Source organism: Nomascus leucogenys, chromosome 8 (assembly GCF_006542625.1).
Source record: "Nomascus leucogenys isolate Asia chromosome 8, Asia_NLE_v1, whole genome shotgun sequence".
Taxonomy (NCBI): Eukaryota; Metazoa; Chordata; class Mammalia; order Primates; family Hylobatidae; genus Nomascus; species Nomascus leucogenys.
The window spans coordinates 75,173,732-75,182,178 of NC_044388.1; the positions used below are offsets into that span (position 1 = coordinate 75,173,732).

General features: G+C 39.8%; 1 non-coding gene across 1 annotated transcript; it reads right to left on the minus strand.

The window, feature by feature from the left end:
- Nucleotides 1-6,639: 6,639 nt before the first annotated feature.
- On the minus strand, nt 6,640-6,712 carry TRNAA-AGC. The gene has a single exon. It is a non-coding gene; the product is annotated as a tRNA-Ala (tRNA).
- Nucleotides 6,713-8,447: the final 1,735 nt, after the last annotated feature.

Here is an 8,447-nt window from a genome sequence, read left to right on the forward strand (position 1 = left end):
GATAAGACTATGTCTAGAATAAAGCAAGAGCTTGTGATTTTTTCATGAGAAAGAAATCTGCTTTTTCATATCTGGTTTCCCTCTTTAAAGTTATTGATCTAAGGAAAATGGTTTAACTGCTCTGAGCTTCAGTGTCATCTGTAACACTAGGGTAAGAATACTTGGGAAGCTGAAAACTGTAATCAACCAACTTACATAAAAAATTAATAAACAGTCCAGTATAGTTTCTAGCACATAGAGCTGAAAAATTCTTGAACGTGAGTATTGTTCACCTTTAAGGAAAATGCTCTCGAGGTCTAAGAGAGATATCAGTGCAGTTTTGTTGCCATTGGCTGATTTGCTCATTATTTTGTAGCAACGAGCTTCTGTGATGATAAAAGTGAAATAAAATTTATAAAGTAAAATAGATGGTGGAGAAACACAATAGGATGCATAGTAAGGTATGATTTTCTAGGCAAAATGGTTTGTACAAAGAATGTAGTAGTAAAGGATTGTGCCTGATTCTTGTGTATTATGTTTGAATCTCATTAGCTGTATTCTAATTCCCCAATTGTTGCGATCCTTCTCCCAACAAGATTATTTCTTTGCACCGTGAACATTCTGGTCAGATTCTCTGCTTAACCATCTTGACCACGTGAGCACTCATCTGTACTGAGACCCCTGATATGTGCCCAAATGATGCCCCTTCCATAGTGCGCTTCTGCTTTGCCCAAAGAGCATTCAATTTTTCAAGCCATTTAGGGCCCTTTCCTCACCCGGGGTCTATATGAAACCTTAGAGGGAAGCCTGTTCTTTCCAGGAAGAGAATCCTGGTGGGTTCTAACCTCAACCTGTAAATCCACTAAGCAAGCTCCTACTGAATACGTATGATGCAAGCTCAATCCAAGAGGCCAGGGAGAAGGCAACCAAAGCAGTAAGGTAATGCTTACTGAGCAGTTCCTATTGCCCAGATCCATCTCTAGGTGCTGAGATCCAGCCAGAGAATCCTAGAGTCCTCAGTTCCCATGTAAAGAAAGACTATTGGAAGAAAGGGAAGCTAAATGATATCTTCAAGGTGACAATTTCCCTGATTCTTCTCCTGAAAAGTGAATGTGTCACCTCCACACTGCCGAGTCCTTTACTGCCTAATGAGTCCCTCCCAGTAGATAACATCACATGACTTCTTGTTATTTTCTTTTTTGCTTCCTGTCTGTTTTCTCCCCACTCCCCCAACATTGAACATAGTATCACAAAGGTGAGAATATCTGTATTTTATTCACTGTGAATTGCTATACCCAAACAGTCTCTTAGCAAGATATGTGTTGAGAACTATCTGTTGGATGATTAAAAGAATAAAAGACTTCACCCACCCCACCCCATAATTATGGTTGGATGACCTTCAGAGCAGGCAATTGGAAGTGAAATTTCCCCTGCTTCCCCTGTCAGCTAGAGAGGTAGACATATGACATAGCTTGAAGTTTCTTGTGTAATTTATATGCCTTCGCCACGCCTTGACTCAAGCGACTGAGAAGCCAAAAGAAGGAAAAAATAAATAAGACAGAAAGAGAAAGGAAAGAAAGAAGGAAGGAAGACGGAAAGAAGGAAGAAGGAAAGAAGGAAGGAAGGAGGGAAGGAAGAAGGAAAGAAGAAAGAAAGAAAAAGACAGACAGAACAACAGACAGAAAGAAACAAAGAAACTTCACTTTTAATTTTAAGCTAATATTTGGTCGTCTTGAAATCATTATCTCATAGCTTTTGTGTTCCATTATTTATCGCACCTATATCATTTCCCTTAATGGAAATAGCGGCATAAGCTGTGCCTTGTCTGATGTTCAAACTCAGACCCTTCAGAATATGAGATTGACAGGCGGCCTGCTGCTCTAGAGAACAACTCTTCCTAAGAGGCGACATCCAGATTAGTAAATCTCATTTCCCACGCCTGCTGCTTTTCAATTCCTAGCTTTTAAAAACACAATCAATGCTACTTGAAATCACTCCTTATCGCCATGCTGCACTGGAAGAATTCCCCACTCAGGAAAGGTGGAGTTCACCCGTTTCCAGTATCACTAATGATAGGACCTTCTGCTTGAGGACCAGAAACAATTGTACCTGTCTTGCTGCTTTTTTTCCTCTTCTGGCCCAGTCATCTAGCTTTTCCCTTCTTCAGAGATCTTAGTCACTCTTCCTTTCTGTAGTCTCCTTTGTTAATAAGAAACAGAGACGGTGCTCAATTCATGATAGTCATTGAGTGACCAACTGAATGAATGAAGAAGAAATAGCTTCCAAGGTGTCTCCCGTTTATACTACTCTTACTGTGTATCTACACTTGCATCTATAGGACTGGAGACATTCACTCAACAAAAAAAACAAACTGAACTTATAAATCATATCCTCCCTGTTTTTCCTCATATTTTAGTGCCATGAATCATACTAGGAGACTTAGGAATTACCTGAGTAGTCTGATTGACTTTTGCCAACAAAATTATGTCTTAGTATGCACTTTTAGAAGTAATAGAGAATCAGATAGGGCTAACTGCGTTTTTGTTGTTGTTTGTTGTTTTTTTTTTTTTTTTGTGAGACGGAGTCTGCTTGTCGCCAGGCTGGAGCGCAGTGGCCCATCTGGGCTCACTGCAAGTTCCGCCTCCAAGTCATTCCATTTCCTACCTCAGCCTCCCGAGTAGCTGGGTCTACAGGCACCCCACCACCCCAGCTAATTTTTTGTGTGTTTTTTCAGTAGAGATGGGGTTTCACCGTGCTACCAGGATGGTCTCTATCTCTTGACCTCCTGATCCGCCCCGCCTCGTCCCAAAGTGCTGGATACAGGCGTGAGCCACGCACTCGGCCAAGTTTTTTTTTTTTTTTTTTAAGGTGCCAAAGCTGCTAAGTGGGAAAGCCCGAACTGAGAAGCAGATATTTTTAGATTTTACATGTGATTTTTTTCCCTCTGCTCCAGCTCACAGTTATTCTGCCTTCTTTTGCACTTTAGCTCATTCATTCATACACCAAATATCTGATTCCAGACCTCCTCTTTACTTACCTTTTTGGGCTTAACTTTTTTTATGTATTTTTTTAAACTTTTTTTGAGTTGGAGTCTCACTCTGTTGCCCAGGCGCAGGTGTGTGTGCAATCTGGCTCACTGCAACCTCTGTCTCCCTGGTTCAAGTGATTCTCCTGCCTCAGCCTCCCAAGTAGCTAGGACTTACAGGTGCCCCGCTAATTTTTGAATTTTTAGTAGAGATGGGGTTCCACCATGTTGGCCAGCTGGTCCCAAACTCCTGACCTCAGATGATCCGCCTGCCTTGGTCTCCCAAATGCTGATACAGGTGCGAACCACTGCACCTGCCTGGGCTTAACTTTTAATATTTTATTTTATTTTATTTTTTTAAGACAAGGGATCACTTTACTGCCAGGGCACTGGTTGATCTCGTTCACTGCAACCTCTGCCTCCCGGGTTCCACATCCTCCCACCTCACCTCCTGAGTAGCTGGACTACAGGTGCATACCACCACACCAGCTAAGTTTTGTATTTTTTGTAGAACAGGATTTCACTGGGTTCCTCAGGCTGGTCTCAAACTCCTGGCGTCAAGGGATCTGCCCACCTCAGGCCTCCAAATGCTGGGATGACAGAAAGAGCACCACGTCTGCCTGGGCTTACCTTTCAAGTCAACTTTGATTCATTGTCTTCCATCAAACACCACATTCAAGGATTTGCCAAATAATGAAACATATTCTTGCACAACTCTTTTGAATCTATCCATTACTTTCCACTCATTTTAGTACATATTCACTGGGGAGATGCTCGTGCCAGACACTGTAGTAGATCAGGTAATTCAGAGGAAGTTTAGACACCCTAGACCTCAAAAGAAGACAAGATAAATATAGATGAGGGAAATCCACCTCCAGATTCACCATTTTCAGTCTTTCTATCATTTCCAGCTAAATAATGCCTTCAAAACTGTTTCAAAAATAACTAAGTCACTATTTCAAACTCTTTCAATAATAGCACCCCTTCTATACGCTGGACCACTCTTAATTTCCTGTTATAACACGATCTTACTTTTCTTTTATTTTTGTCTTGCTTTTCTGGCTAAATTTTTATTTTGCATTATGAAGTTGATTAATCCATTGGTGATGTGTGGTTCAGTTCTCCAATATGTTGGCTGATTGTTGTCTACTAACTACCAATGACTGAGAGAGGAGTTTTCGTTCTTCGCTAAAATTGGATACTTCTATTTTTACCTGCCTTACCTAATTTTATTTGTGAGTTTTGAAAATCTGTGTCCTCATATACAATTGGACAGTATTCCCGGAGAATGGACAATCGTAATTATTTAGCAGCCTTCATTATTCCTGAAAAGTTCTCTCTTTCAAAATCTACTTTGTTGATTTCAATGTATACACCACAGCTGTCTTTGATTAATGCTTGCAAGATATCTTTCCACTCTTTTCCTTCAATCTGCATATTATAACTTTATTCTTATATATAAGTGTTTTGCGGGTGGCTTTCTTACAGTCAGCATATTTACTTTTAATCATTTCTGATATCTCTAGTTTTTAATTAAGAATTTAGATCATTTACATGAATGTTAATATAATAAGTTCTAGATAATCTACTATTAATAATTTATCTAACCTTTGTTCCCTTTGTTTAATTCTTCTACGTTCCTCTTTTCTATCTTGTTTTGGTTTATTTCAATCCTGGTTAGTAAGTGTCTAGGATTACCATATACATATAAACTTTTCACAGTATACTTAGAATCAATATTTAACCATTCAAGTTGAATATAGAAACCTCACAAGAGTTAGCCCATACACTTACCCTTTTATCTTATCTATGTAGTACATCTAATACAATGACAACTGCTTCTGATAAATTACAGTTTTGTTTCAATCATCAAACAACTAATGAACTCAAGGAGAAAATAATAGTCTGTTATGTCTACCCAACATTTCTATTTCTGCTTTGTTCCTTCATTGATACGTTCTAGTTTCCTTCTGGATCACATTTCTTAATCTCAAATCTTGCTAGTCTTTCCAGCATTCTTGCTAAGAAGAGAATGTATTGACCTTACCTTCCAATGGAGAAAATGCATTTATTTGCCTTTATGTCTGAAAGATACTTATTGCTGCAACCATAGCATTCATGGGTTGATAGTCTTTTTCTTTGTTACTTACTGAAATATTATGACATTTTTTCTGGCCGCTGTGGTTCCTGATGAGAAATCTACACTCATTCATATGGTAGTTTCTTTTTCATTTCCTTCGGACTCTTTCAAGATTGTTTTTACTTTCCTCGTTTTCAGCAGTTTGATTATGAATGTCTGAAATGGTTTCTTTGGGTTTATCCTGCTTGACCTTTGCTGGACTTTAAAAACCTGGTTTATATCTTTTGACAAATTGATACATTTTCAGCATTAATTTCTTCAAAGTTTTATCCCACAAAGAACCTCTTCTTGTCCTCTTCTTTTCAGATTACGATAATGTGGATGTTAGATTTGCTATTTTTTATTTGTCCCTGAGCCTCTGTTCATTTACAGAAATACTCCTTTCTCTCTATAGTTCAGATTATGTAGGTATTCTTGTTCTGTTTTCAAGTTCGTTGACTTTTTCTTAGTCATCCTGCATTCTATTATTGAGATCATCCAGTTAAGCTTTCATTTCCCCTAAGAGTTTTGGTTAATACGTTTTTTTTAATTCTTAAGCTTAAATTGGTGTTTATATTTTCCAATGTTTCTGAGACTTTCCAACTTTCCAATTCACTTCAACGAATGTTGTCCCCTGATTCTAGGAGCATTGTTATCTAACTGCTCTACTGTATGCGTCAGATGATTTGACATCTGGTGTCCTCTCAGTATTGTTATTCGAGGAGTCTCTTTGCCATGTGAATTAAGATCGCCCTGTTTTTTTCATAATGCTGAAATTTTGGGGCTTGTACCTGGACTTCTTTGGATTATGTGATGAGACACTGTGTTTTTTGAAATCTTTAAAGAATAATGTTGCTTTTTTTTTTGCAGGCACAAAACTGCCTTGTATCAAGTTCCAAGTACCAATCAGCCTCCATGTGTTGTTGTTTCAAAGATAACTCTAATTTGCAAAGCCTTTACACTACCTGTTCAGTGATTTCCGGAGGCGTGCGACTTGCAGTGAGGACTGGAAAGTGGGCCATTGTGGCAGGTTCAGCTCTCAGGCTCTTTGTAGGTAAGTCGTTTTGGGATTAGAGCCACTTATCAACAGGCTGGCAGGTGTGTCCACAAGCTCATGAGCAACTTTATGTTTGCTTTCTACATGTCTGTCCAGCACATTCTATTACCTGACAACATCGCTGGTTTCAGTCCCCTGAGCAGAAAGCCGAGGCGTATTTACCCAGGGGCTTCTGGCCCTGCACTTTTCACGACTGGTCTGACGTTTAGGACCAAGCTGCAGGCAAGAAACAGGGAGAAAAGAGCAGGTTTTATATGTCCCTTGGTTTCACAGCTCCTTGAAGAAACAGCAAAATGAGGTACACTAGTAATCCTACACTATACTAAATGCCAGAGAGGCCAGGCCAGCCCGGTATTGTCTGCTCCTATGTCTTGAACCAAAGCAGCATCCTGCTCTCAGACACTAACTTGGGTTTGGATACTTGAGTGTTTGGAGACCCAAGGTCCAAATAATAAAGCTTGGAGAATGTGGGCATCGATCCCACTACCTCTTGCATGCTAAGCAAGCGCTCTACCACTTGAGCTAATTCCCCACATCAGGGGAGCTTTACTGATCCTTAGTAGGTGTCCCGGAACACAGCGGATTTCAGGGCCTTCAGCGGGAAAGCAGGGCTCTACTAAGAGCAGATCTTCTCATTGATGGCCCAGGGCCAGGCGCAATGGCTACTCATTCTCTGCAAAGAAGGAGGAGAAAGGGAACAAAGAGAAAGTCACAAAGGGAAAACTCGTGCTGCCAAAATGTGAAGTTTAGGGTATTCCGGGACAGAAAAAGGCACATCCCAGCAAAGGAGGCCCTGCTTAGACCTGCGCAGCTAAAGTGTCACACATTTTAAAAAAATGATTAAATGATTAAAAATGATTAAATGATTTTATGTGTGTGCGTGTGTGTGTGTTGTGTGTGTATGTTTATAAAAGTGGGATGAAATTATCACTTTTTCCTTGTAGCTGAGACTGTCTGGGGGTTGTGAGATGGTCCAGATTTCAGGAAGGCAAATAGCTCCTGCTGTTTTCGTATCTAGGCCATTTCACCAATGAGGCCAGCGTGCTGACCACTTCCCTAGGAAACCCCTGGAGAGTGCTTCTTTCACTTACATCTGAGATATGGGTTGCCTCCTTGCTAAGGTGTGTCATGTACAAGTTACATGTCCAACTATATCTCAGAACAACAACAACAAAATTACAGAGCAGAGTCATAAAGAGTAAGAGACAAGATCGTATCAGAGTGTAAGAATATGTAAAATATCAGAGTGTAAGAATCAAAATTGAGCTATGCAGAGAAGGAGTGGAAGTATGGTGGAGAAAACCGGGCTGTTTGTAGGAATTCCTGTGTGAAGAAATAAACCTTTTCAATTTAAGTACAGTGTGTTTGTGTGTGTGTGTGAAATACACATGGAGGGAAGCAGTGATTGAAAATCCTGGCCACTTGGAGATATGTTGGGAGAGTTTTATGAAAACTCCCAAGAGTAATTGAAAAAATCCCAGGCAGAATGCTTAAATAATTAAAGCAACATGTTAGAGAAAGGTGTTTAGTTTTGAATGTCAGAGCTTGGACATGAGAAAACAGGAACTGGGGAGAAAGGGAAAGAAGTCATAAAGATATTAAAGGATTGAGGTTTATCCACATTTATCGTGCCAGCTCCTGAGGTGGACAGCAGGAGTCTTTCTGCAGCCCCAGTGCCCATCACAATTCATGCCACAGAATGCATCCTCCATAAACACCATAGCATGGATGATGACAGAGGTGAATGAAAAGGAAGAAAAAGATTCTGGGGATGTTGTGCAGGAAGGATCTACAGTATTTGTCAAGACATTGGGTGGAGAGATTTGAGGGGGAGGAGACAAAGACATTGGGAAGTCTTGAGCCTAGTGTGGTAGACACAAAAGAGATTCTGAATTAATAGCTGATGAATGACTCCACTCATTTATTTGTATTTGTTATGTGAATGAATGTTACACAAATGACCTGGTGTGGAGAAAACAGATGGCGAGACTATGTGCTAGGGTAAAGCAAGAGCTCAAGTTTTTTGTTTTTGTTTTTTAATTTAGAAAGAAATCTGCTTTTCATATCTGGTTTTCCTGTTAAAGCTACATGATTTGAGGAAAATGGTTTAACTCCTCTGAGCTTTACTGTCATCTACAAAATTTGAATAATGTTACTGAGGGAAGCTGAAAAGTCATATCAACCAACACATATAAAGAATAATAAACATTCACTTCCATTTCTAATGCATGGTGCTGAAAAGTCCTTGTATGTGGAATATTGTTCAC